Source organism: Dipodomys merriami, unplaced genomic scaffold (assembly GCF_024711535.1).
Source record: "Dipodomys merriami isolate MVZ:Mamm:240054 unplaced genomic scaffold, mDipMer1.0.p SCAF_14, whole genome shotgun sequence".
NCBI classification, from domain to species: domain Eukaryota; kingdom Metazoa; phylum Chordata; class Mammalia; order Rodentia; family Heteromyidae; genus Dipodomys; species Dipodomys merriami.
The window spans coordinates 11635523-11655970 of record NW_027202715.1 but is presented as its reverse complement, the minus strand read 5'-3'; the positions used below and the strand labels follow the sequence as shown (position 1 = coordinate 11655970).

The following is a 20448-nucleotide window of genomic DNA, read 5'->3' as shown; positions in this document are numbered from 1 at the left end:
TGTTGCAATGGGTCATTCTGTGTCCTTGTTTCACCATTTTGTTATTCCCCTTCCCCTCCCCAAATTAGAAAAATGTAAATACAAGATACAGGGTACCAAAATCAAGTGCAGTGACAACAGGGGTTATACCATAGTAGGAAGAATATACAATGGAAACAAACAAAAATCACATTTAAAACAACAAAAAACCAGACCTCTTGTGTCCATATCTCAGGGTTCATTTCACTTAGCAACATCTTACATGATAATATGTACACAGCCTTTGAGTTTTTTAGATCATCTGATAAGATGATACAAATAAGGGAAACCATGGGACATATGTTTCTTTGGGCCTGGCTTGCTTCACTTAATATGATTTTTTTCTAAGTCTTTCCATTTCCAAACAAATGGGGTGGTGTTGTTCTTTCTGATGGAAGGATAAAATTCCATTATATACATATATGTGTGTATACATATATATATGTATGTACATATTATATATAATATAATATGTTATATATAATATAATATATAATATTATATATATCACATTCTCTTGATCCACTCATCTACCAAAAGGTATCTGGGTTGGTTCCATACCTTAGCTATGGTGAATAATGCTGCAATAAACATAGTTGTGCTGGTAACTATAGCCTTCTGTGTTTTCATTTGGGTATATGCCAAAAAGTAGGATTGCAAAGCTAGATCCTTATATATCACCCTGCACCAGAATCAACTCCAAATGGATCAAAGACCTCGGAGTCAAAGCAGACACTCTGAAAACATTACAGGATGGAATAGGAGAAACCCTAGGTCTCCTTGGCTCAGGCCAAAATTTTCTTAATAGAGACCCGGAAACACAATAAATCAAAGAAAGGTTGGACAAATGGGATTGCATGAAGTTGCAGAGCTTCTGCATGGCAAAGGACATAGCTAGCAAGATCAATAGAAAGCCCACGGATTGGGTGAAGATCTTCACTAGCCATACAATGGACAAGGGTCTCATAGCTAAAATATACTTGGAACTCAAAAAATTAAATCCCCCAACAACATTCCTCAAAGAAACAACTGCCCAATAAATAAGTGGGCTAATGACTTAAAGAGAAACTTCCCTGAAGAAGAAAGGATGGCCAATAGACATATGAAGAAATGCTCAACCTCCCTAGCCATAAAAGATATGCAAATTAAAACAACATTGAGATACCACCTCATCCCAGTTAGAATGGCAAAAATCAAGAACTCTAATAACAACAGATGCTGGAGGGGATGTGGACAGAAGGGAACCTTACTGCATTGTTGGTGGGAGTGTAAACTTGTTCAACCACTTTGGAAAGTAGTATGGAAGTTCCTCAAAAGACTCTACATAGAGTTCCCCTATGACCCAGCAATCCCACTTTTGGGCATTTACCCAAATGTTTACAAACAAGACCACACTAAAGCTACCAGCACAACTATGTTTACTGCAGCATTATTTACCATAGCTAAGATATGGAACCAACCCAGATGCCCCTCAGTAGATGAATGGATCAAGAAAATGTGGTATATATACACAATGGAATTCTATGCCTCCATCAGAAAGAATGACATTGCCCCATTTGTTAGGAAATGGAAAGACTTGGAAAAAAATATATTAAGTGAAGTAAGCCAAGCCCAAAGAAACATAGGTCCCATGATTTCCCTTATTTGCAATATCTAGTATATGTATGAGTCAAGCAGAAAAGGTCAGATAATGTGATGTTAGGAAAATGAATCCTAAGATATGTATTTTAAATGTTTTTTTCTTTCATGCATTTGTTTCTAACGCAATTATAAGATTATTTCTTTGTTGCTTTGTATGTCCCTCCCCCCCCCCCAGTATAACCCATGCTTTCACTGTATTTGATGTCGGTATAATTTGTGGAGGGGAAGGGGAAAAACAAGTCGTTTAAATAAGGATACAGGTGGACCTGTTGCAACAATGAGAAGTACAAGTTGTCATGTCAAAAATGAACTTTACAACTTGGGGGGGAGGATTTGGTGGGGGGGAAGGGAGGATTGGAAGGGATGGGAAGGGTAAACAAAGGAAGAGGCTACAATGCTTGATAAGAAATGTACTCACTATCTTGCCCATGTAATTGTAACCCCTCTGTACAGTATTTTCACAATAAAAAAAATAAAAAATAAGATAAAAAAAGTGGGATTGCTGGGTCATAGGGGAGCTCTATGTGGAGTCTTTTGAGGAACCTCCATACTGCTTTCCAGAGAGGTTGAACAAGTTTACACTCCCATAAACAATGCAGTAAGGTTTGCTTTTGGCCACATCCCATCCAGCATCTGTTGTTATTAGATTTCTTGATTATAGCCATTCTAACTGGGATGAGGTAGAATCTCAATGTTGTTTTGAGTTTCATTTCTTTTGCAGATAAAGAAGTTAAGCATTTCTTCATGTGTTTATTGTCCTTTTTGGGAGGGGGGAGAGTCTAGTCATGGGTCCTGAAATCTGGCCCTGGGCGCTGTCCCTCAGCTCTTCAGCTCAAGGCTAGCACTCTACCTCTTGAGCCACAACACCACTTCTGGCTTTTTTTTTTCTGCTTATGTGGTGCTGAGAAATCGAACCCAGGGCCTCATGCATGCAAGGCAAGCGCTCTACCACTGAGCCCTTTCCAGCCCTATTGTCCATTCTTATTTCCTCTTCACATGAGTCTCTCTTTAAATCTGTAGCCGAATTATTTTTTTTGTGAAAATATTGTACAGAGGGGTTACAATTACATGGGCAAGATAATGAGTACATTTCTTATCAAGCATTGTAGCCTCCTCCTTTGTTTACCCTTCACATCCCTTCCCATCCTCCTTCCCCCCTCCCCAATCCTCCCCCTCCCAAGTTGTAAAGTTCGTTTTCAACATGACAACTTGTACTTCTCATTGTTGTAACAGGTCCACCTTATCCTTATTTAAATGACTTGTTTTTCCCCTTCCCCTCCACAAATTATACCGACATCAAATACAGTGAAAGCAGGGGTTATACTGGGGGGGAGGGACATACAAAGCAACAAAGAAATAATCTTATAATTGCGTTAGAAACAAATGCATGAAAGAAAAAAAACATTTAAAATACATATTAGGGTTCATTTTCCTAACATCACCTTATCTGACCTTTTCTGCTTGACTCATATATATACTAGCTATTGCAAATAAGGGAGATCATGGACCTATGTTTCTTTGGGCTTGGCTTACTTCACTTAATATAATTTTTTTAGCCTAATTATTGATGGGACAGTTGGTTCTTTGAGAATTTGTTGTTGGGGGATTTAATTTTTGAGTTCTAATAATAATTTAGATATAAGACCCTTGTCTGTTGTATAGCTAGTGAAGATCTTCTCCAAATCTGTGGGCTTTCTATTGATCTTGCTTGCTATGTCCTTTGCCATGCAGAAGCTCTGCATTTTCATGCAATCCCATTTGTCCAACCTTTCTTTGATTTGTTGTGTTTCTGAATCTTTATTAAGAAAATTTTGGCCTGTGCCAAGGAGCCCTAGAGTTTTTCCTATTTCTTCCTGTAATGTTTTCAGGATGTCTACTTTGACTTCAAGGTCTATGATCCATTTGGAGTTGATTCTGATGCAAGGTGTTATATAAGGATCTAACTTTAGTTTTCTATAGGTGTTTAACCAATTTTACCAGCACTATTTACTGAAGAGGCTATCTTTCTTCCATTCTATTTTTTTAGCTCCCTTATCAAAGATTAGGTGGCTATAGGTCTGAGAGCTCATTTCTGGTCTTCAGTTCTATTCCATTGGTCCTCGGGTCTGTTCTTGTGCCAGTACCAAGCTATTTTGATTACTATGACTTTGTAGTAGAGTTTGAAGTTTGGTATTGATATTCCTCCAGCACTACTGTTCTTTCTGTTAAGATATGTTTTTGGTATTCTGGTCTTTTATTATTCTATTAATTTTTGGATTGCTTCTTCTATTTCCTTGAAGAATTGATGTTGGGATATTGTTAAGCATTGCATTAAATTTGTAGCTAGCCTTTGGCAGTATTTGCATTTTTCATGATGTTAATCCTCCCAATCCAGGAGCAGGGGAGCTTTTTCCACTTCATTAGTTCTGCTTTAATTTCCTTTTCCAGGATTTTAAATTTTTAATCTTAGAGGTCCTTCACTTCTGTAGTTAAGTTAACTCCTACGTATTTTATTTTTCTGAGGCTATTACAAAAGAAGTTGCTTTCCTGATTTTGGTTGCATTCTTCTCATTATTGGCATACAGGAAAGCCATTGATTTTTGAGGGTTAATTTTGTATCCTGCTATTTTGCCAAAGTTTCAAATCAGCTGGAGTAACTTGGGAGTAGAATCCGTAGGGTTCTTTAAATACCAGATCATGTCATCTGCAAAGAGGGAGAGATTTACTTCATCTTTCCCTATTTGGATCCCCTTTATGTTTGCATCTTGTCTTAGTGCTCTTGCTAGGCATTCTTATACTAAATTGAAGAGAAGTGCAGAGAGTGGACATCCTTTTCTTATTCCTGAATTTAGATGAAATGGCCTTAGCTTTTCGCCATTAACTATAAAGCTGGCTGTAGGTTTGTCATACACAACCTTTAATATATTGAGGAATGTTCCATGAATTCTTAATTTTTCCAGAGCTTTCATCATAAATTGGTGTTGGATCTTGCTGAAAGCTTGTTCTGCATCTATTGAGATAAGCATGTGCTTCTTATCCTTGCTCTTGTTTACATGATAAATTATATTAATTGATTTGTGTATGTTGAACCCTGAAATGAATTGTGCTTGATCATGGTGTATGATTTTTTTGATGAGTTGTTGAAGTCAATTGGCCAAGATTTTGTTGAGTAGTTTTGCATCAATGTTCATCAAAGAAATGGGTCTATAATTTTTTTTCTTTTATGAGTCCCTGTCTGGTTTGGGGATGAGGGTTATGATGGCTTCATAGAAGGAGTTTGGTAGTGAACTTTCACTTTCAAGTTCATGGAAGAGTTGGAGGAGTGTTGGTGTGAGTTCTGCTTTGAAGGCCTTGTAGAATTCTGCTGTAAATCCATCCAGTCCTGGGATTTTCTTGGGTGGGAGGTCTCTTATTGCTGTTTCTATTTTAATGCTTGATATGGGTCTGTTATGTTGGTTTAACTCATCTTGATTTATTTTAGGCATGTCAACATTTGCTAGAAATTCGTCCATTTCATACAGATTCTCAAACTTATTAGCATAAAGGTTTGAGAAGTATTCCCTTATAATGTTCTGAATTGGTTATTTCTGGGGTGATGTTACCATTCTCATCTCTAAGTTTGTTTATATGGGTGTGCTCTCTTCTTCTCTAATAAGATTTGCTAAGGGTTTGTCAATTTTGTTAATTGTTTCCCAAAACCAACTCTTTGTTTTGTTGATTCTCTCTATTGTTTTTGTGGACTCAAATTCATTTAATTCTGATTTAATTTTAATTATTTCTTTCTGTCTACTAGATTAGGGTTTAGCTTGCTGCTCTTTTTCAAGGAGCTTCAGCTACCTTGTTTAATTGTTGGTTTCAGATATGTCCAATTTGTTGATGTAGGAACTCAGAGCTATAAACTTGCCTCCAAGTACTGCCTTTGCTGTGTCCCAGAGGAGCTGGTGATTTGTGTTCATTTTTGTTAAATATCATGAACATTTGACTTTCCTTTCTAATCTCTTCTATGACCTACTGGTTGTTCAACAGTGTGTCACATGATTTCCTTTGGTGGCTTTTGGTGTAGAATTCTAATTTTATTTCCTTGTGGTCAGAGAGAATGCAGAGCATAATTTCAATGTTTCTGAATTTGCAAATATTTGCTTTGTGACCTAAAATGTGGCCTGTTTCCTGTGCTATTGAGAAGAACGTGTATTCTGATGCTGATGGGTGAAATATTCATTAGATGAAGGTTAAGTCTAGTTGATGTATGCAGTTGTTTAGGTCTGAGGTTTCTCTGTTGAGTTTTTGCCAGGTTGACATATGCAGCAGGGATAGTGGTGTGTAAAAGTCCCCAACAATTAATGTCTTTGGGTCTATGCTTGATCTTAGGGAAAACTGTTTCTTGGATAAATTTGGGTGCTCTGTTATTTAGTGAATAGATATTTAGAATTGTAATGTCCTCCTGAAGGAGAGATCCCTTAATTAGTATAACCTTCTTTATCACTTCTCCCTAATTTTAATTTGAAGTCTATTTTTATCTGATATTAGGATTGCAACTCCAACCTGTTTATGGGGCTGTTTGCTTGGTAGATTTTATTACAGCCTTTCACTTTCAGAATATGTTTGTTTTTGTGGGCAAGGTGTGTCTCTTGAAGCCAGCAGTAGAAGGATCTTCCTTTTTGGTCAAACTAGACATTCTGTGTCACATAATTGGAGAATTAAGTCTATTAATATTGAGAGTTAGGACTGAGAGGTATTTGGTAGTTCCTGCCATGTTATCCACTGTCTTGGGGGCTGTGCCACCTGGGTTCTCACTATGCTTCTTGGATTTTCTGTTTGAGGGCTATTTCCTGGCCTTTATTGTGCTTTTTTGGTTTTCTATGTGTAGGACATCTTTAAGTATCTATTGTAGGGATGATTTAGTGGAGATATATTATTTTAAATTAGCCTGGAGCCAATCTCAGGATTTCTGTGTAACAAGTTTCCAATTGCTCAAGGACTGGAGTTGCTTCCTGTGCAGCAGCTGGGTAGGTAGCCTCTGGCTCTGCTTACCCACTAAGAAGAGTCTGCCTCACCCACACAGAGCTGCCTCTGCTTGGGAGGGACAGTTCTCCCCAGGAGTGGAGCTGAGCCCTGGGCAGGTTAGATCCTTCTGACCTGTTAAACAGCTCCTATTGTCTTCTTCAGAGGCCTGAGTTAAGCTAGCTGCTCTAACTGGGTCTGTATCAGTATCAAAGATGGAATTTTTCTCTGGTGGTGGTAGAAGGGCTACTTTCCCACCACTGCTCCAGAGAAGTGAGAGTATCTTGGGCGTACTCACAAGTTTCCTTTGATTTCTTGGCTGTCCACAGTTTGCAACTGTGTGTGGTCAGCCGAATGAAGATTTCCACTCCCTGTCAGTTCTTGCTGGTGGTGAATAGAATCTGCTTGCCTCTAGTGCCTTTGTCCTGCCACCACCACTGTTGCTGCCAATGGGGGGGGGGGTGCTCCAATCTGTGTCCTTAACGAAGCTGCCTGAGTTTTTCCTCTCTGGCCAAACTTTCTGTACTATGATAACATGCTTGGTGTGACTCTCTAGCCTTAGATTTTCCACTGGAATACTAATACTGGTTTCTACGGGAGAGGTTGCTTAGCCCCCAGACTCTCCTCCACCATCTTCAAGCTCATTTTGTGAGACTGAAGTGACTCCACCTTAAAAATTAGCTACCTAACCATCATCTTAGGGAACAATAGTGTGACCGGTGAATAACCTCATGTTCCTGGAAAAACCACAAAGTGTTCCAATGGCCCCAATGGCCCTAGCAACTGCCAAACAGTGGACAGGAGAATTGTACCTTAACCTAAAGGTATTGTGTTCAATAGCTTCTGCGGTTCAGCTCTGGTACACTAGCCAATGATAGATAAGGTGCACTTTTTAAATGCCAAAAAATCATGTAATTGCCAAGCTGGAAAACCCCTAAACTTGTTTATTTACTATTATAAAAATACTGTAAAAGTTGAGCTCGGGGCCTCTTAGCATCACGGGTTGCAACTGAGTGTGCAGAGGACCAAGCTCGAGCTTGCAATAAAGACTCTTGCTTTTACATCAGTGTCAGCTTATGGTGGTCTTTGAGGGTCTCGAAAATGGACATTACATTTGGGGGCTTGTCAGGGATTGCCCCATATCCCTATAAATCCCGTAGTTGGAAAGTCAGGAACCAGCCTGTGAGTTGAGTCTTTTCCTGTTTTCTGTGTCCTTTCTGTCCTGCAGGATCAGAATCGGGTTGGCATTACACCTTGGTGGACACACTATAAGGTAGCCAACAGGGTCCTTGGGAGACATTCCAGACCCCCATTATCAGAGGGGAATGAAAATTTCCCCACTTCTCTTAACAGTTTGCTGAAGGTGGCGGGTCGCTCCAGCCAGTCGATTCAGAATAGGCACAACACTTTTGGTTTTGTTTGCTTGTCTTAGGAAGCCTTTGTTTGTTCATTATTTCTGTAATTGTCTTGTGTGTCCTTGGTGTATAGGAGGTTGGAAGAGTGTTTTTATAAAAGACTATCAGGAGTAGACTTAATGGGAAAGTTATCTTTTTGTGAACTGACTGAAGGAAAATAATGGGACAGACTCAAACCACACCCCATTCCCTTTTGACTGACAATTTTAACGATGGTAAAGAAAGAGCCTATAATTTGGGTGTTGAGATCAAAAAAAGGAAAACTAATTACTTTTTGCAGATCACAGTGGCCCACTTTTGGGGTGGGATGGCCAGCTGAAGGAACTTTTGATTTGTCAATTATCATTAAAATAAAAGAAAATATTTTCCTTCCAGGAACACGTGGCCACCTGGACCAGATTCCACACATCCTGGTCTGTCAGGACTTAGTTGAGAGCCCCCTCTTCTGGTTAAAACATTTGCCTCCACAGGGACATTGGCTGGAGAAAATTTTTGCAGTCCAGAGTCACCCCCCCCAAACTGGGGCACATGAAACCAAACCCTCAGTCTCCCCCACCCCCAGTTCTACAAGGTAGAACCCTGGAAGAACTGGTTTTTCCTCCCCCTTATCAGCCACCATCAGTGCCAGGAAATGCTGTGGTTGAGCTGCTGCCATTACTTGATGTGGGAGGGGCAGCAGCAGCTGTGGAAAGATGGGCACCAGGGACTCAGGGGAGGGCACACAGGGAAGTTTCTCCCGCCTGCCCCCCCAGGGGTCCACAGATTCTACTGTTGTACTTCCCTTGCAGGCCACTGGACCCCACAATGAAACTGGTGTGAATCCTTAGTTTTTGTGTTTATTTGTGTTTTTGTTATTTATTTTAACATTTCTGGGAGAATAAGGGTTCTAGCCTACAGCTGGGCTGGCCTAGTCACAGACCTGCTATGTCCCCTCCCTGTAGGGCATGGAAGGTTGCTAGACTAGTTTGGTCCTCTTCAACCCTCAGTCTGCATTTTCTCCTTGTGGAGAGTGCAGGAGGAGAGGGTGTAGAAGGCTGTGTACCAGGTTTGGACTTTTCAGCTGCTCCCGACAAAACTTTGTAAAGAGCTCTTGTCTAAAATTGAGTAAAACACAGAATCAGGCCAGTTTAGTTTCAGATGAACTACCACCCAGTCTTCCTCCAATGAAGGTATTCAAAAGACAAATTGGTGAAACATGTTCAAGATAAAAATAGTCAGCATGCTGTAACAATTGGGTAAGTTTAAATGTAAACTTCAAAAGGTTATGAGATTTGGACATTATCAAAAAATTTAAAGAATTTTAACATTGTTTTAAAAGGTTTTTTAAGGATTCTTTAACTTGAAAGTTAGAAAATCTGGTATTTTTAAGTCTGGAATTGTAGAATGCATAAGGCTGTTTACACTGTAATTAAGTTATCTGGCTTAACAAAGTATTAGTTGTTTGGGATTTATTTCCCTTGGCTAAAATTTGGGGTAAATATTAGAAATTTAAATGTAAAACTTTGCTTAACACTGTCAAAGACCGTACCTGTTTTGTTTGTCTAAAACTGTATTTCATTCAAGAGAAAAGAGGGTTAAAAAAAAAAGTTTGTCTGGGGCTGGGAAGGTGGCTCAGTGGTAAAGCGCTTGCCTTGCATGCACGAGGCCTGGGTTTGATTCCTCAGCACCACATAAGCAAAAAAAAAAAAAAAAAAAGCCACAAGTGGCACTGTGGCTCAGGTGGTAGAGTGCTAGCCTTGAGCTGCAGAGCTGAAGGACAGCACCCAGACCCAGAGTTCAGGCCCCATGACCGGACCTCCCCCCCCCCCAAAAAAAATTTGTCTGTATAATGTGGTTTGATTACAATGATGTTCTACTATTAAAATATGTTTTTAAAAGACATAAAGGTGTTAAGTCTAGCTTCTTGGTACAGTGGTGGTTTTAATTCTTGCATTAAGGAAAAATTGTTATTTGAGTTCAAAAGTTTTTTAAATGTATCTGTTTTAAAATAAGCAGCCAAGAAGCAATGAGGAACTTAGCCTCAAGATTTCAAGGATTTTTTTTAAGATGCAACTAAAAACTAAAATACAAAATATTAAAACCTTAATAAGAGGTTTAAAAATTAGGAATGAATTTCTGGATATAATGTTTAAAAGTAAAATTGTTCTTAACATTTGCCTCAGAGTGTAAAAAAGAAAAATTAGGATTACCAAAATAATTTCTTAATTGCTATTTCATTTTGCTCTCATAGTATTTTGTAACCGTTCCCAGCATACCCACAAAAAGGAGTGAGGATTCTTGCAAGTTTGTCAGATGTAACTTTGGCTTTCAATAAGTTCCAGGTAAGAGCATGCTTAAAAGCTACTTCTATGTTGACCACCTTGTTGCTTTTAATTGGAGTAAAGTGGCCTTTTATAAGACTCATTGATCTGCAAATTGTGGTCCAAAGCCAGCCTGGGCAGAAAAAGGTCCCTGTGATATTGTCACCTCTAAACAGACAGCTGAGTGTTGAAAGAGCAAGCAGAGTTGCTTTGGGACTCAAAATGGCAGAATGCTATCCTTGAGTTGGAGAGCTGAGGAATAGCACTCAGGCCCCGAGTTCAAGTCCAATGACCAACTAAAGGAAATGCCAAGGAGGCATTTATTCCAGTGTGGAGAAGACACTCCTGGGACAAAAGCAATGGTGTAGCATCCAGAGGCAGTAAGCCACTGCTTGGATGGCAGAAATAATGTCAGATCCTAGAGTGTGTGTGTGTGGCTCTTCAAACATTGGTCAGAGCCAGGAGGTCATGGGAAGATAGTTTGTAAGCATGCCTAATGTCCATCACTATCTACCTTGTAAGGGACAGGAAGTTGCCAGTCATCTGTGATAGTAAAAAAAAGCTAAAGTTATAAAATGTGGAGGATAGTTTAAATCCTAATTCCTGTATGTGCCAAAAACCCTAATTGGCAGTAACTTTTGAGCTGACACCAGCTACATGAAATTCATCTATTCGGAAATAAAGAGTATACAAACCTGAGAGTGTTTCTTTTTTTTTTGGGGGGGGGGGCCCGGTCATGGGGCCTGAACTCTGGGCCTGGGCACTGTCCCTCAACTCTTCAGCTCAAGGCTAGCGCTCTATCACTTGAGCCACAGTGCCACTTCTGGCTTTTTTCTTTTTTTTTCTTATGTGGTACTGAGGAATCGAACTCAGGGCCTCTGGAATGCAAGGCATGTGCTCTACCACTGAGCCACCTTCCCAGCCCCGAGAGAGTTTCTATTGATATCTTCCTGAAGGCCTGCACAGATAACTTAGACATTGTTAGGGTCACTAGAGATCACATTCCTAAGCCATCCAGAAAGATGCTTTTGCAAGCCAGAGTGCTAAACAAGCTACACTGCTATAGCTGGAGAAAAGTTCTGTGCATTTGTCAAAAGTTAAAATATTATTCTTAATGACATCTAACCCTGATAACCTCTTTGTAAAATAAGCTAAGGTTATAGGTTTCTGGCTAGGTAGGATCAATGCCCCTGAAGTCAGTTTGAAGAAGTTACAGAAGATGGACCTTCACCCATCAACCCCCTCTTAAGATCAAGAGTCCAGAGTCAGTTTTGGAAACATGAGGCAAAATAGATTTAAAATTGTTTTAAGACAATAGTGATAACAGATATGCAAGTGTGGAGACTGTATCTGGCGGAGATGGTTACAAGACCAAGCCTTCTATGTCTGTTTATAAAAAATATCTGGTTAGTAAAAAGTTGTTGTCTTGGTAAATTGTCCTGGGATATTGTCTAAATGGTCTTAAAAACCAGTGGGGCCACAGCCTGCCAAGCCTCTCTGTAGGAATTTGCAGCCCAGCATGAGGTGTGACAGTCCCTTGGAGTCATTGAGAGACCCTGCTGCTGCTACTGCACACCCTAATGGGTAAAGTTCAACGACAGCCTGACAGTTACCTAGAGGAAATTGACACCATCACTGGGACCACCTCTACCATGGTAAAAGTAGACTGAACTCCTGCCTGATTGCATCACCTGAGACTGCTTCCCAGTGGAAAGCTGCTTTGAGTCTGCTAAAACCAGGTCATTCTTCTCTTGATATACAGTAACCCTCTCTTCTCCCACAATGGATATTGGGAGCAAGGACATCACTGGCTTGCCTTAAGCACTTCAGGAAATCCACTCTATAGTCAAAGCCTGGTATGGTAATAACCTGCTTCCTTCTGGGTGTGTGTTAAAGAGCAGTAACAAAGGCTGTAAAGGAGAGATATTTTTATCAATGGTATGAGTCTTGGTTCAATTACTCTCCACGGTTAACTACCCTAATTTCCATCCTGCTGGGCCCTCTAATTTTTTACTGCTTGTGCTTACCATTAGTCCCTGCATACTTAATAGACTGGTCACCTTTGTTAAGGATCGAATAAATGCTGTTTAATTAATGGTTCTAAGAACCCAATACCAACCCTTACAGGAAAACCAGGTGTCCTACTCAGAACTACAGCTTCAGGAACCACTGGCCCCTGAGTTTCCTGTGAAAAGGGGGAATGTGAGACTGAAGTGACTCCATTTTAAAAATTAGCTACCTAACCACCATCTTATGGAACAATAGTGTGACCGGTGAATAAACTCATGTTCCTGGAAAAACCACAAAGCATTCCAATGGCCCCAATGGCCCCAGCAATAGCCAAACAATGGAAAGGAGAATTGTACCTTAATCTAAAGGTATTGTACTCAATAGCTGCTGCGGTTCAGCTCTGGTACACTAGCCAATGATAGATAGACAAAGTGCACTTTTTAAATGCCAAACAATCATGTAATTGCCAAGCTGGAAAGCCCCTAAACTTGTTTACTCACTATTACAAAAATTTTGTAGCAGTTGAGCCTGGGGTCTCTTAGCATCACCAGTTGTGACTGAGAATGCAGAGGACCAAGCTCGAGCTTGCAATAAAGACTCTTTTGCTTTTACATCAATGTTGGCTTATGGTGGGTTTTGAGGGTCTTGAAAACAGACATTCCAATCTTCTCAAAACCATTGACTTTTGAGGGTTAATTTTATACCTTGCTACTTTGCCAAAGTTTCAAATCATCTCAAGTAAGCTGGCAGTGGAGTCCATGGGGTACTTTAAATACAAGATCATGTCATTTGCAAAGAGGAGGGGTTTTACTTCATCTCGCCCTATTTGGATCCCCTTTGTGTTTGCATCTTGAGCTGTTTCACTAGTTAGAGCCTTCTGTATAGATGAGTAGAGGAGTAGAGGAGATCTACAAATAGAATTTTAATTATTCTCTACTAATTTGGATATATTTATATTTTTATTTTTATGGCTTATTGTACTGGTTAAGCATCTAATACTATGTTGAATTCTCATGAGTCAGAACAGCAGAAACCCTTACCTTGTTTCTGGTTGTAGAAAAAGTTGTTCATCTCTCAGCTTTCCATATACAACCTATAGTTTATATATACATATATATATATATGTTTGTATATATATATATATATATATATATATATATATATATATTTCCTTGTCCAGTTTCCAAATGCATTCCCTTGCTGTAAATTTTCATGATGACTGAATGCTAACTCCAGTCAAATACTTTTTCTGTTTGCTAGTTTGTCTGTATTTGGGAGGGTCAGGGAGTGCACATAAAAGGTGGAAAAAGGATGAACAAATACAACAGTGATATTCACTAGACGCTATGTGAAAAATAAATTGGGCATCTTGTAGGTAGGGATGGGAGGGAAAGACTGGGAGAGAGGAATAGAAGTGGAGACATGGTTCAAAAAGAATTGTACTCATTACCTGAATCATGTAATGGTAACCTCTCTGCATATCAACTCTACAATAACAGTTTTTAAAAATACACAAAAATAAAATATAAGAAAATGAAACAAATGATTTTTTAAATATTTTTTATTGTAAAGATACTGTACAGAGGGATTACAATTACATGAGTAAGGAAATGAGTGCATTTCTTATCAAGCATGGTTACAGCTTCTTTGTTTTCTTCTGCCATCCCTTCCCTCCCCACCTCCCCAACTCCTCCTTCTATCCCCGCCAAGTTATAAAATTCATTTTCAACATAGTGTCTTGGAAGTCTCATTGTTACAATGGGTCAACCTGTACCCTTGTTTCAGCCTTTTGTTATTCCCCTTCCCCCTCCAACATTAGAAAAATGTATATACAAGATTCAGGACACCAGACTCAAATACAATAGCAACAGGGATTATACCATTGGGGAAGAACATACAAAAGAAACAGAAAAAATCACATAGTACATTAAAAACAACAGCAACAAAAGTTTTTTTTTCTTTGTTGCTATTGTTTTTAATTATTCTTGTTTGAATAAAATATGTAACATATTTAAAAAGAAGAAACTAAAAAATCTACAGACTAGAAGAAGATATTTCCAAATTACATAAATTAAAATCAAGATAAGCATTTTTAAATGGGTCAAATATTTCCAATAGATCCAAGAAGCTGGAGTATGTATGTGTTTTAAGATGGTAAGGTGAGGTACAGGGAAAGTGGGGCAGATTATGAATAAAGGAAGGATGGACAAAAACAGTCATAATATTCAATGTACATATGTCCATGGAACCAGTTACCTTGAGGAGATAGGTCATGTTGGAAGAGGAAATGATTAGAGGGGTGACATTGATCAAGATGCGTTATATCCACAAACTGACATATTGGATTGAAACCCCTTGGTACAACTGCTTAAAGATGTTTTTTTGAAAAAGAAAGAAAAAGGAAAAAAATATTTTCAAATAGATAGTTAATCAAAATAAATAGTGGAATAGTTCAACAAAAAAATTCCATAAATGGCAAATATGTATCAGTCATGAGTCATTAGCCTCCTGACATGAGTATTCAATTAAGAAAATACAAATTAAAGCCACAATAAGGTTCCATTACACACTTAATAGAAACTAAAAGATGGACCATAACACCTGCAAGCAAGAACAGGGAAAGAATGAAATTCTCATTCATTGCTGGTAATAAATTAAACATTTAGCCAGCATTCCACATCAAGCTATTCACTGAAGATAAATGACAGTGCACGTCCATACAAAGACTGGAGCAGTAATGGTAACAAGAGTTTTGTGTGTGGTACTCAAGAACGGGCACCAACAAGCTCTAGTTTAGCAAGAAATGTTAGGCATCCATACAGCTGAACAGCACTCAACAATAAACACACAATAGCACTTAACAAAATAAATAGTACTTCATAATGTAAACACAACTCAACAATATAAATAGAATATTACTGAATAATATAAATCAAAACATACTCAGCAATATAAATAGTAATCAAAAAACATAAACCTACTAGTAGGTATGGCTGATTAGTAGACAGAACCACATTGAGGAAACATAATTATGTAAGTGAAGGAAATCAGACAAAAAAATAGTGCTTACAATATATAACATTCCATTTAGTTTGAATTCCAGAAAAACCCAAATGATTCATGGTAACACACAGTGTTACTCTGAGGTTGTTTGGGTCTGAGAGAGCTAAAGGATAAAGTTATAAACAAGCACAAGCAGCCTTTTGGGTGTGATGGATATATTCACAACGTGATTGTGAAATGTTTTCTTTATGGTCTTGTAGGGCTATACCTGTATGTAACACATCAAATCATTCACTTTATGTAAGTATATGAAGTGTTCTAAATCAAAGCTCTCTCCATAAGGCAGTTAAAAAAAAGTTCGAAAATGTAATACTACTCATGATGATGCTGTAAATATAAATTTCAAAATGGAGATTAAAGCAGAAACATAACTCTATATGCTGGGACAAGTGAAGTTGCACCTATAATGATTTAATACAAACACCTAAAAGTTAAAATAGGGCTAGAAAATAGCTGGACTTAGAATTGATTGACCTAAGTAAGCCATTAACTCCTGTTTCTTTATATGTATATATACCTCTGCAGACGGACTTGGGATCTGAGGGCAGAGAATACACATGCATATATGATAACCCTATGTAAAGTCCCAGCATTTTTTGCACAGAAAGAGATCCTGCCCACCATCCTTAGAGCCTGCCTTTCTGGCGAATCACAGGGATGCCAATTCTTGCCTTCTTGCTTTATTTATGCAATTATAACTTTACTTATTTATTTGGATTTATATTACCAGTCTGGACAAGCATACAGTAAATCTGGTGAGTCCTTTCTCCTTCTTTGAAGAAAATATTTACAAATATGATAGTCTTGATTCCTGAACCCAATGAAGCGAAGAATGAGCCCCTGCCAGCCAGCTATCCCAGTATTCTCTTTCTTCCAGCTTCCCACTGCCCAAAATAACACCATCTTGAGGATGTAAAAAGATACCAGCTTTTAGATGCACAAAGTCATAAGCACTTTAGTTTCTGTTTCACAAAAGATGTGTTATCTTCTCTGGGAAAACAATACTACTGTTTAATTTCCCCCAAATTAATTTAGTCATGTTGTATAAAAGCCCCAAAGTATCATTTTCAAAGCTCTACTAGATTTAAAGAAAAAAAGTATAAGCTGTGCTATTTATTGTTAAGACTCTTGAAATTAACACAGAATTAATGACAAGATTTATAGAAAAAAAAATCAAAACAGACATTTGGTTACATTTGCTCTAGCAAATTTCACCAGACAACAGTTCGGCATGTGTAGCAACAAAAAGTCTCTTACCCTCAGAAATGAAAGTCCTGAATGTCAGAGAATAACTGGATTCTGAGAACTTCTGTGGTATCTGGAGGGAACTTTTTTTTTAATTTTATTTTATTTTATTTGAGAACATACTGTACAGAGGGGTTACAATTACATGGGCAGGATAATGCATACATTTCTTACCAAGCATTGCAGCCTCTGGAGGGAACTTTTATTTTACATGATAGTGTTCTAGCTGGATGCCAGTAACCCTAGTTACTCAGGAGGCTGAGATCAGAGGACTGCCATTTGAAGTGAGCCTAGGCAGGAAAGTCTGTGAGACTCTTCTCTCCAAATAACCACCAAAAAGCTGGAAGTGGAACTGTGGCTTAAGTGGCAGAGCACCAGTCTTGAGTGAAATAACAAAGGAACAGCACACAGGGCCTGAGTTTAAGCCCTAGCACGCACACAAAATGACAGTATATTATTTTAAAGAAGAGATGGTGGTGAATGTTTTATGGAACACTGTATAGATCAACAAGGTATCTAAATCTTAGTGTGAATTTTTTTTTTTTTAATTTTTGGGTCCGGTTGTGGGGCCTGAACTCTGGGCCTGGGCGCTGTCCCTCAGCTCTTCAGCTGAAGGCTGGCGCTCTACCACTTGAGCCACAGCGCCACTTCCGGCTTTTTTCTTCTTGCTTATATGGTACTGAGGAATTGAACCCAGGGCCTCAGGCTTGCAAGGCAAGCGCTCTACCACTGAGCCACCTTCCCAGCCCATGCTTTCTTTTCTTTAAGAAAATTTAGGAAACAAAATAATACAACTGCCCTTTTTTGATTGAGATACATAGGGAAAATATGTTTTGCCTTTAAGGTAGAGAATTAGCTTTTGTGATAAGAACTATAAAGTACCTAAAGTGCTTTGTTCAGGTCCTATGCTGTAAATTGCTTTTCTTTGCTGATAAGAAAACTAAGAATTCAGAATATTCATGATCTGGGAAGCTAAAAAGAAAAACAAAACCTACCCATGAACTAATCAGGTTAAAAAAAATATGTAAGTCTAAAATGTGATTCTATTCAATCATAACTGACAAATTCCCTAAGTTGTGTTTTCCTGTCATTCAATATAAAGAGATAAGTATTTTCTTGTCAATTTTACTAATTAAGGCTGTTACATCTACAACAAAATTATTATCTTCCAGTCTTGAGAGAACTGCAAGGAATCCAAAAGCCATTTTCACAGGAAAACTCAAATGTGAGTTCAGAAAGGGCCTCTTGTTTTGTTCTTTTCCTTTCATTTATATTTTTCCCTCTCTTTCCTCCAAGGTTCAAAGAGCAAGAGCCAACTCAGATGGGAAGGATGGCTATCAGAATCAACCACCTTCTCCTGGCCAGAGAGTTACTGTGAAAATCTAAACAAATTCCACAGCATTGTTTAATCCAAAATTCTCCAGGAAGCACCCTCTAGGTGTACTAAGACACTCAGGAACTTGCTTTACTTAAACACCAATGTTCACCTTCTGCAGAGAGGGTTGGAATAAATACTATTTCTTGATCTCGGCTCATTATTTTAGAAAATGTGGAGCTCACCTGATGTGATCACATCAGCCTAAGCACATGCTTCTTTTCCTTTAGTGTTTTCTATGAAGATGTGGGTAAGGCACATGGTTCTCTGCTCTAAGGACAAGACTGCTCAAAGGCTGGGAATGTGGCTCAGTTGTAGAGTACTTTGCCTAACATGCATAAAGCCCTGGGTTCGGTTCCTCAGTACCACATAAACAGAAAAGGCCAAAAGTGGTGCTGTGGCTCAACTGTTAGAGTGCTAGCCTTGAGCAAAAGAAGCTCAGGGACAATGCCTAGGCCCTAGGTCAAGCCCCAGGACTGGGGGAAAAAAAACAAAGAAAGAATACTCACAAGTCCTAGCAATGAAGGATGATGTTATAAAAAGCAGCTTTGTCATGGCACTGATAATGCCAACAAAGATGACAACAGGCGTATCTCAGTGATAGTCCCTATCTCAAATAGGTTCAACCTAGCATGTCAGGACTGAAATGGCAAGTTAATGTAAGAAGTGATACACCCACAAATTCCAGAGAGGATTCATGTGCGTGTATGGGGCAAGCCATTCATTATGAGATGAGCTTTTTCTTTTCTTCAAAGGGTGGGGAAGAAGGAGACTAGCCAAGGAGCAATGTCATCTTTCTATCTATATTCTGAATTACAATATACCAAAGTACATTCCAGAGCTGAGTAAAGCCAACAGCTAGGTTAAGAATGCATTAACCAGGGCTCGGAAGGTGGCTCAGTGATAGAGTGCTTGCCTTGCATGCACATGAGGCCTTAGATTTGATTCCACAGAACTACATAAGCAGAAAAAGCTGGAAGTGGCACCATGGCTCAAGTGGTAGAGTGATAGCCTTGAACTGAAGAGCTGTGGGACAATGCCCAGGCCCAGAGATCAGTCCCCAAAACTAAAAAAAAAAAAAAGACTGCATTAACCACTCCCTTACAAAGTGGAACTCTGAATCTTCTAGTATTTGAAATCTGACAGGGATGGAAGGAAGATGAGAGAGAGGCAAAGAGAGGAGAGAGAATGAAGTTATTGGGTTCATTCATTCAGTGCCCACTATTTTCCAGTCTCTTCTCAAAGCACTTGTGATGTAGCAATGAACACATTTAATAAAATAAAAATCCTATTTTGACTTTATGATCCAGTAGGATAGGAGGGTTGTAGAGAGACAAATAATAAATAAGAGAAAAGTAGTCATTGGAAAGGAGCAGTGTCTAGGATTAAAAAGAAAAAAAATCAAGGGCTTGGCATGTGGGCACATGCATGTACTCATAATTGCCTGGGAAGCTGAGTGTAGAGGATCTCAATCAGAGGCCAGCAAGCAAAAGTGAGACCCTATCTGAACCACAAACTAAAAGCAAATTGACTGAGGGTGTGGTGGTAGAGCACCTGAACTGTTAAGAAAACAGGACAGCCTGAGTTCAATACTTAGTGCTGATAAATATATATACATATATATATACATTCCTGTTCCCTCCACTTATTTATTTATGTACATACATATATATGTATATATATATAAAAATAAACAAATAAGTGGAGGGAACAGGAATGCTTGCTGATCAAGAGTGATAGAGAGGACAGATGAGAGTATAGGTTATAATGTAAAATAAAATATACCTGCTTCATTAAGAAAGAAACATTACCAAAGGAAGATTATAAAGAGGTAAGATGGGAAGTACTAAGGTAAGTAGAGGAAGATAGCACAAGAGCCAGTATAGAGACTGATAAGAGGCTATATGAGAACTCAAGGTATAGACAGATGGAGAGGACTTTGAACATGAGAACTTGGAGTCCAAGAGGTCAGTGGGCAGGACCATAAATACTTTCACACAGACACCTGCCTTGAAGATGAATGAAATGGTATCATTGCAAGATTTTTAAAAAGCAGGCTAATGTGGCTTAAGTATTTCATGAATTAGTTTGGCTCCGGTATTAAAAATTGCACAGGACAGGCAGGGCCAGAAGTATTTTAGGAATTAACAGTATAACCCAGATCAGCGATGATGGTGCATCACCCTAGGGTGATATCAGGAAGTGATGAGCATGTTGGAACTTGGAATAAGTTCTTAGGGAGAGTTGAGAGCATTTTCCTGACAGAATGGATGTCCTGTGTGAGAGAAAGGCAGGAGTCAAGAGGCCACCTAAGTTTTTTACTGGGAAACTGAAAGACCAGGCTTGCTACCCCCTGAGAAGCAGAGGGTTACATAAGGAGCAGGTGTAAAGAAGGCTTTTG

The 20448-nt window shown here is 38.8% G+C and overlaps 1 long non-coding RNA gene across 1 annotated transcript; it reads left to right on the top strand.

Moving 5' to 3' along the window:
- Positions 1 to 9074: 9074 nt before the first annotated feature.
- LOC138825702 (uncharacterized) lies at positions 9075 to 18141 on the top strand. Its single transcript, XR_011371495.1, has 3 exons — positions 9075 to 9289; positions 10285 to 10375; positions 17969 to 18141. It is a non-coding gene; the product is annotated as an uncharacterized lncRNA (long non-coding RNA).
- Positions 18142 to 20448: the final 2307 nt, after the last annotated feature.